The 9195-nt window shown below is 45.0% G+C and overlaps 1 protein-coding gene across 1 annotated transcript in view; it reads left to right on the top strand.

Moving 5' to 3' along the window:
* The first annotated feature begins 1260 nt into the window (after positions 1-1260).
* LOC149320949 (regulator of G protein signaling 3-like) overlaps positions 1261-9195 on the top strand; it is a 37768-nt gene continuing 29833 nt past the window's right edge. The window contains exon 1 of the mRNA XM_089514149.1: positions 1261-1507. The gene's annotated coding sequence lies outside the window, so the exon portion shown is untranslated. The remainder of the gene's footprint in view (positions 1508-9195) is intronic.

The following is a 9195-nucleotide window of genomic DNA, read 5'->3' as shown; positions in this document are numbered from 1 at the left end:
ACTGGCTTTTGGGCACAGGGACACGGCATTTGCCGCTCTGCCTCAGGCAGCAAACAGATTGGGTCAGCAGCCCTGAATAATCGGCTCTGGATTCTGTGCCTTTAATGCTAATAATGAAGGGGGCAGTTTGACTTATGTTGCTTTCTCCCACTCAACAACCCTATAACCTGAGAAGCTTCAAAGCTCCTTTTCAACACAATTTTTAAACAGTCTGTTCCTCACCGAAAAACTGCACATGGCAACCCCAGGCAGATATTCAACAGATGGATCTGATTTCCTCAGATGGAGGGCTGTTTTTACAATTCTATCCTAACAGGCAGTCATTTGCAGGGGAGATAGCCCAACAGGCAGACATTCAATGGCTGAATTTTATTGGACTGGATGGCTATTTTTTCCAATTCCAACCTGACAGGCCACTGTTCAAAAGGAGAGATTAAATCGTGGTCCAACAGGCAGATATTCAATGGTAAATCTGGTTTTCCTGAGATGGAGGACTGTTTTTACAATTCCATCCTATCAGGCAGTCATTGAAAGGGGAAATGGCCCAACAGGCAAACATTCAATAGCTTAATTTTATTAGACTGGATGGCTATTTTTTCCAATTCCAACCTGGCAGGCCGCTGTTCAAAAGGGGAGATTAAACTATAGCCCAACAGGCAGACATTCAATGGGTGAATCTGATTTTCCTTTACAGTTCCATCCTAACAGGCAGTCATTCAAAGGGGAGATGACCCAACAGGCAGACATTCAATGGCTGTATTTGATTGGACTGGATGGCTGTTTTTTCCAATTCCAACCTGACCAGGCAGTTGTTCAAAAGGGGTCCAACAGGTGGACATCCGACAGGTGAGTTTGCTTTCCTGAGATGGATGCCTGTTTTTAACCATTCCACCCGGGCAACCAACCCTTCTGGTCACTTTCCACAAAAGGGAGGCCTGCCTTTGGGTCTCTGGCTTGACAGGCAGAGGTGTGACAGGTAAATCTGGTGCTTTGGCTTTTTCCTTTGGGATGGTGAGAGAGGTGTTGCCACCCCAGGCCTGGCAGAGTGTTGGAACAGGCGAACCAGAAAGAAGAAACTGGGTTGTTTCTCAGAACCACAGGTATGGGAACAGAAAAAGAAGGAGACAACGCAGGCACCCTTCTCTGATGTGCCACAAACACGCCCCACCACAACACAACACAACCTGTGATGTCACAGGGGGCCTTCCCTTCTTGGGTGCTCTCTATCTGTTTGTGTGTCTCTCTCAAAGGCCACCCACACCCTGGAGGGGACTTGCCTCAGTCCTGCCACTCCCTTTGAGGCAGGGAGAGAAAGAAAGAAAGAAGGAAAGAAGGAAAGAGAGAGGCATAGAAGGAGGGGAAAAGGGAGGGACCAGCTGGCTTTAGTACTCCAAAGAAGCCACTGCTTCACTGCCTGTCTAACAAGAGCTTGGCAGCTCCTGGAGAGGTGAAGAGAAAGGGAAGTCCAGCCAGGGAAAGGCGCCACAGGAGGAAGAGTGCCCATAAGGTGGGTTTCCATGTGCCAGCCTCTTCTGTCTATCCATCACTCCTTTTTCCCTTCTTCTTTTCCTCTTTTTCTCTCTTGTTTTGTCTGCCTGATGCACCCTAGAAGTTCTGGTTTGCCTGACTTTGAGCTCTTTCCTCTGTCTTTTGCTGTCACTGTTAAGGGAGGGTGGCTGTTTTAAGATCATGGAGAGTGGGAAGAGATCCCCAAAGGTCATCCATTCTAACCCACTTCTGCCATGCAGGAAGACCCTGTCGAAGCATTCCCGACTTCTCTTTAAAAACTCCAAAGGAGGAGACGCCACCACACTCCCAGGCAGCCTGTTCCATTGTCAAACAGCTCTGACAGTCAGGAAATTTTTCCTAATGTTGAGGGGGAATCTCTTTTCCCAATAAGGATGCTCTGCCACACTCCGAGGCAGTGCATGCCATTGTCAAACAGCTCTTGCCACACTCTGTTGTTCAGATGTTGTGTTGTTTGGATGTAAGAAGAAGGAGGGTGCATGTATATTATAGGAATGATGCAGTTTTGGGCACCGCTTTGACTGCCATGGCTCCATCAGACAGAAGCCTGGGATTTGTAGTTTGGTGAGGCACCAACATGCTTTGGCAGAAAAGGCTAAAGACCTTGTAGAACTGCAGATCCCTGGCTTGCATAGGATGGAGCTACAGCACTTACTGTGGTGACAAACAGCATTATTTCTGCAGTGGAGATGCACCCTAGAGGTTATGGTTTGCCAGACTTGGGACTCTTTCCTCCTCTCTGTCCTTAAGGAGGACCACTATTTGTATGTAAGAAGAAGGAGGAAAGTGCATCTACACTGTAAAAACAATGCAGTCTTTGACACCACTTTAATTACCATGGCTCCATCAGACAGAATCCTGGCATTTGTAGTTTTGTGAGGCACCCAACACTCTTTGACAGGGCTAAGACCTTGTAAAACTACAGATCCCAATATTGCATAGGATGGAGCTACTTACACTTAAAGCAGTGTCAAATTGAATTATTTCTACAGTGGAGCTTCACCGTAGAAGTTATGCTTTGCCTGACTTGGGCTCTTTCCTCCTCTCTTTCTTTTCCTGTACATGGTGTAAGGGAGGGTTGCTGTGTTGTTTGGCTGGAAAAAGAAGGGTGCATCTACATTATAGTTTTTGACAATGTTTTAATTGCCATGGCTCCATCTGACAGAATTCTGAGATTATTTTTCTGGGACAGATTCTGGGATTTTCTTTGATTGCTTTTCTGGGACAGATCCTGGGATTGCAAATCCCAGAGTGCTAGGAGTTGTAGTTTTATTAAGCACCAGCAGTCTTGGGCAGAGAAGGCTAAAGAGCTTGGGAAACTACAAATGCTAAGATTCTATAGGATGGATCTGCAACGGTTTAAGTGGTGTCAAGCTGCATTATTTCTACAGTGGAGATGCACATGGAAAAAAATATCCTCCATATCTGTATTAGGGCTGACCAGCATCAGAAACCTGCTAGCTTTAGAGACTGCCAGATCTCTTCATCAGACAAGTTGTGGCCAGTTTCAGGTAGAGAATAAGAGGGAGGGAGAAGTCTGGTTATATGCCTAATAGAAGTATATTAACTTAACATGGATTTGCAGGGAATTGTTCAGCACTACAAACTGAATTGATCTGCTTTCCCTGCCTGTTCCATCTATATGAAGTCCTGTGCCATCTTAAAAAATTAAAAAGGTTTATTATGGCATGGCACCAAGTCACAATGCAGCTGTTAGCCTTTAAGGAGATGTCAAACACATTAAAAAACCAACCACATAATGTATTTCTTAAACCAGGGGTGGGATGAAGGTAGATCTTGATCTACTGATAAATGTCAGGAAACCCACAGCAAGTTTTTTCTCCCCAGTTCTTTAACAACAACAACAACAAAAATGACACTTTCCTTTCTTATTGCTGAAATTAAGAAAGTTTTTGCATGTGTGTGTCTGTGTCAGAGAGAGAGAAAGAGAGACAAAAAGACAAGGCAAACAGAAAGATATGTATACAGATGTGTATATGGAAGGACTGCAAACTGTTAGTTCTGATCTCTGAAACAGTTCCTGGGGCTCTGATTGTAATATTCCTTCTTGTCAGCTTGGTACAGTAGGTTAAAAGTTTTGAACTGGGACTTGGGAGTCTCCATTGAAATTCACTGGCTGATCTGAGCTAGTCACAGTTTCTCACATGCAGACCTACCTCACAGGGTTGTTGTGAGGCTAAAGCTGGGAGGTGGAGAAACATGAATACCACCTTACAATCACTGAAAGAGAGGTGGAATATAAATGACAATAGTGGCACTAAGAGGCTCCAGAAAAGCATGATCAGTGCCCACCTTTCTTTTCATCTTATGTTACCCCTGACTTCCTTTCATATTCTGTGTTGTTTACCCATATAAAAGACCTTTAAATGCCTCTTGCATGTCCCTACCTATTTACCAAGGTTAGCTATTTATTACATTTATTTGTTAAATGCCATGACTCCATCTTATGGAATCCCTGGGATTTGCAGTTTTGTGAGGTACTTAAAAGTCTGTCCCAGGAACCACTAATGCTGTAGTTGGGGTGGGGTGGGGTGTTACACTGGAGACATCTAACATCCTTACCAAACTACAGATCCCAAGATTCAGTAGACTGGAACCATGACCATTAAAGTAGGATCCAAGTATTATAACTGTGTGATGTAAATACAGCCCAAGTCACATTTTACATTGCAGTCGGCCCTCTGTATCCATGGATTCTTTATCCACAGATTGAACCATCCATGGTTTGGAATACATATATAATGTATGTATGTAGATATACATATTTCCAAAAAAACTAACCTTTTATTTTGCTTTTTTATATAAGGGACACTATTTTCTTGTGCCACTGTATTTAATGGGATTTGAGCATCCACGGATTTTGGTATCCATGGGGGGTCCTGGAACCAAACCCCAATGCATACCAAGGGCTCGCTGTACATTAAACATTAGACCGTCTCTCAGTGCCTGCCCCTCTTCTCCTGTTCTCTCTACTCCCCAAACACACAACCCTGGCCATGTACCATTCTACGATGTTTCTGCTTCCCCACAAATTTGGAGAAGAGGGAGAGGCACCCTTTAACTCTGCCCAAGATTCTCTCAGCCCCCTATCCTCCTTGTAGCCACACTAACCTTGTCCTGGGTAATTATCCACACTGCACAGTTATAGCACTTTGGCCTTGCTTTAATTACACTGCTTCTATTTTACAGAATCCTGGGATGTATAAATTGGTTGAGGTGGTATAATTCTCTCATCTACTTCCCTGAACTATAGCTTTAGAGCTCTCTAGCAAATGAGTCTAAGGTGACATCAAAGGCTTTTGTGGCCTGCATCCATAGTTTTTTGTAGGTTTTCGGGTTACGTAACATTGTTCTAGAAGAGTTTGTTCCTGACTTTTTTCTCCTTCCAACTCAGTAGAATATACAGTGCCAGAAAGGCTTCTCCCATGCCCCGGAAGAAACAATGGGGCGTTCCGGGTGTGCGCTGAGGGAATGAGCCCCCATTACTTCTAATGGGGCTTAAGTTTACGTGTTTTTTCCTTTACGCGGTGGGATACGGAACAGATCCCCCATGTAACGAAGGGCCAATTGTATATTCCCCACTCACTTCCATGCCAGCATTCTCTGAAAATGCCAGTCACAGATGCTGGTGAAACATTAGGAATAAGCTCTTTTAGAACATGGCCACATAACTTGGGAAAAAAACCCAAAACCTCCAAAGGACTCTAAGTACCTCACCAAACTATCAATCCCAGTATTCTGTAGGATGGAACCATGGCACTTAAAGTAGAATCACAGAGGCATAGGTAGCGAAGAATTCTAAGCACCTCACCAAATTACCAATCCCAGGATTCCTTATGATGGAATCATGGCACCTAAAAAGTGGAATCGCAGAGGGTAGCATGGATATAATCTTGGTCTGCAGGATTTGCCTGCATCCCAGTCAGGGCTCAGGAAAAGGTGACTTGGCGGTGGAGGGATTACATCTCCCAGTCTCCCCCAGTTTCAGTTCCCTTCTCTCAAATGTCTTGTTCCAAACTGACAAGTGAACCTTGCTGTGTTTCTGTGCTTCCCCAAGGGCCCCTTCCTGGTGGTGTTTATGCTCTGGACATTCCTCCGTCTTCAGGATGGATGGACTGGTGGACACATGGGAGGCTTCTGATAGAAAAATCCATCTTTCTTTGGCTCTGGTCCCTATCCTGGTGGGAGGGCTCAAGCCTCTCTTGCAATAGTGTGTGTGTGTGTGTTTGTGTATTTGTATAGGACAAGAAAACCCAAATCAAGCCAGAGTAGGAATGGGATGATGGCTGATAATAACACAGCCTAGTGGGGCATGAGCCCAACTTCCCTCCCTTCCCTGTTTTCCCTTTCTGCAGGCGCATGATTTACATCTCCACAGAGACATAAGCCAGAAACTCCCTCCTTGACCTTTTACTCTCCCTTGGGGTGCGAATCACTATTTGGAGAGGACTTAACCCTTCTTTCCTGGGACCCTGTTTAACAGGAAAGCCCTGAAGGTGGCAGGTCAATTCAGGAGGGGAAAATAGACCCAGGAAAAAGCCTGGTACACTGTCATAAAAGCATGGGAACCTCACTGGCACCATGGAGCCTCCAGAATTGGGTATAAAGACCCACCGTTATAGCTTCCGATTGTTATTTTTGTGCCACTAATTTGGAGGATCTTGACATGTTCCCACCCAGGACTGCTAGTTAGCGAAGGGTTCAGAAATGTTTCCGTCTGCCCCAGCAAACATTGTGCATTGTAACCACAAAGTGCTGTCAAGAAATGCAACATGGGATATGCAGTTATAGAAATAAAATATGTATGTGAGAAGCAAAATGACTAAGCATGTATAGACAGAGAAATCACACAGGTGTAAAAGGTGATCTAATTTGGAAGTCTTGGGAGCCAAGGACAAATTTCGGAATGAATATTGGCAACACCTGAGACTTCTTTCATGGACAAGATAATCAGATCATATTCATGGGTTGGACTTGAGTCTGGGATGAACAAAGTCAACCAATCATGTGAATGTACACACCCAGTGGGTGGCACCTAACAATAGCTATAATAATTGCCAGTTTTGTTAATGTGCTGGCTGATTGTTGTGGATGGTTGTGGTTGATTGGTAGAATTGTGGTAGGATAGTTGGGCATATTCAGAGAGCAAGAATTGTAACTGTATATAGTGTATAGTAGAATAAAATAGTACTTTTGTTTAAGACTACAAAGTTGTTTGGTGTCTTGAGTGAAAACAACAAGAGTCAGCAAATCCTGATGGTGTTGGAGACATCAGAGGAAGAAGAGTGAGAAAGCCTGAAGAGGTTTGTCAGGGTCTTCAGCTTATTCTCAGAAACTCTGCTGCTTTGGAAGAAAGCAATAACCACTGGCCAAAACTGGTCAGCTCAGCTTCATTAACTTGGTGGTGAGTTACAGCCTGAGGTGAAGTGCAACAACTCCCATCATCCCTGACAAGTGCCATGGGCAGGGCAGGGTTCAGACATGCTGTGACCCTAAATTATATTCCAGTTTATTAGATCCTTCCTTCCAATGGAAGGCTATTTTTGTAATGTTGTTTACTTAGGGCCATCTTGTAACCGGAGGCCTTGCTGCGGCAGTTTAATTTACAAGCGCATGAATATGATACTGGCCCTAGGCAGCTAGCAGAGAAATAGCTCCAGAGGACATCATACCCTCCAACTGTCCCAATTTGGCAGGGATAGTCCTGATTAATCCTCTTCTTCCCAATGTCCCAGTTTCTCTCTCCTCTCATTTCCCCCCTTTGTCCTCAGCTTACTTCAGGCGGGGTACAGACCGCCCAGAAGAGACACCTCCTCGGCGCCTCTCTCTGCTGCACAGCTGCACTGCAGCATACAAATTTCGCGGCACAGCCATGCACCAAAAAAGGAGCTCAAAAAGCGGCTCCTTTTTGCTGCACCGCAAAGCGCCAAAGACAATGCATATACATCGCAGATGCGCAGCTCCGTATGGAAGCTGTGCAGCTGCGACCTAATGGTTACGTGCGCCGTGTGTAAGGTGCTGTGTAACGGCAGTGCGTGCATGATGTGCTAAGGTTGCAGGGTGTGTGCACACGCCGCCCAAGGCAACCCTAGCATGTCGTGGACGCGCTGCAAAGGGCCCGTCTGGAGAGGTCCTTCAGTTGCTGCAAGCAAAAGGGGATTGCAGGGAAACAGGACAGAAGAGGGCAGAATCTTGCCTTTCCCAGTGGGATCAGGCCAAAGCAAACTGCTGCATTCTCTCCTGGCTTATCTGTTCTTCCTCATTAATAACTTTTTCCGTCTTGACTGCACTTGGATGCTCGTTGGTTGCACATGCATTGGTTTTCATCGTTGATGTTTTGGAGTTTATAGCACGTTCCTCTAGATCATTGGTTCCCAAACATTTGTCCTCCAGATGTTTTGGACTTCAGCTCTCAGAATTCCTGACTGTTGACCAAGTCTGCTGGGGCTTCTGGGAGATGTAGTCCATAAGAGCTGGAGGATCAAAGTTTGGGACTCCCACTGTAAGTCTAGATGACCCAGACAAGTGGATCAAACTGCATGCTACAAGGAATGATAACCTCTTTGGGGGTTTGCCCATATACTTTTTTTATCTGTGTAGAAAATTACACCTCTTTCACAGTCTTATTCCCTGAAGTGGTTTTAACTGAAGAAAGGTAGCATTGAATCTTTTGACTTTCTGCTTGCAAAGCATGTGAGATCCAGGGCACTTCATGGTAGAAAATGTTTGATTAGAACTGGGGAGACACAGATTCAGTTTTCCTACTTAAGCAAAAAAATACCTTGGGTCAGTCACTTGTCCTTACCGACCTTGCAGGATTGTTGTGAATTCCTTGGTGGGAAGCAAAATAGCTTTGTGAATAGTGTTCTCTCACACCCTCCAACTGGGAGCCAGCGTGGCATAGTGGTTTGAGTGTTGGACTAGGACTCTGGAGACCATGGTTTGATTCCCAGCTTGGCCATAATACCGACTGGGTGACCTTGGGCAAGTCACATGCTCTCAGCCTCAGGGCAAAGCACTGGCAAATCTCCTCTGAACATATCTTGCCAAGAAAACTCCATGACAGGTTTGCCTTAGGGTCACCATAAGTCGGAAATGACTTGAAGGCACGCATTAACAATCTAACTTGATCTGGCAGGGATTGGTAGTCTGTCATTCCGCTTTTTCAACTGCTTTCAGAACATTCCTGTTAATCTCTCTTCCTTCCCTTTCATTCTCAGCTTACTTTAGTAGTGGCAAATGGAGTTCAAAGTGCTAACATAGTTTGTGTGAATGAACTGAGGAGAGGTGAGTGTGGAGTCTTGCTCTTCTCTGTTGACTTAGGAAAAAGCAAGCTGCTGCAGCTACTACTAGTTTGCTCTTCCTCATTAACAGTGTTTGCCCTCTTGACCTCACTCAGAAAATACTTGACCACATGTGTCCCAGGTCATCTCTGGACCTGGTCCTCTGGCCGACTTCATGGCAAAGCTGAGCAAAGCTTGCACACAAGGAATGTTCCAAACTGAATGGAAATATTTATGGGTGTGCATATGTGTTAGAGAATCACCTCAATGACATTGTATAGCTAGTTGTGGTTTCTTCTCCTCTTTTAAGAAGGAAGGAAATCAAGATTGGCTTTGTTTGTTTACAGTAGGGCAAACAGGGTTT

Source organism: Sceloporus occidentalis, unplaced genomic scaffold (genome assembly GCF_023333645.1).
Source record: "Sceloporus occidentalis isolate IW3139 unplaced genomic scaffold, rSceOcc1.0.p SCAF_1, whole genome shotgun sequence".
Classification (NCBI taxonomy): Eukaryota; Metazoa; Chordata; class Lepidosauria; order Squamata; family Phrynosomatidae; genus Sceloporus; species Sceloporus occidentalis.
The sequence above is the reverse complement of the archived record's forward strand: the minus strand, read 5'-3'. Positions and strand labels throughout refer to the sequence as shown.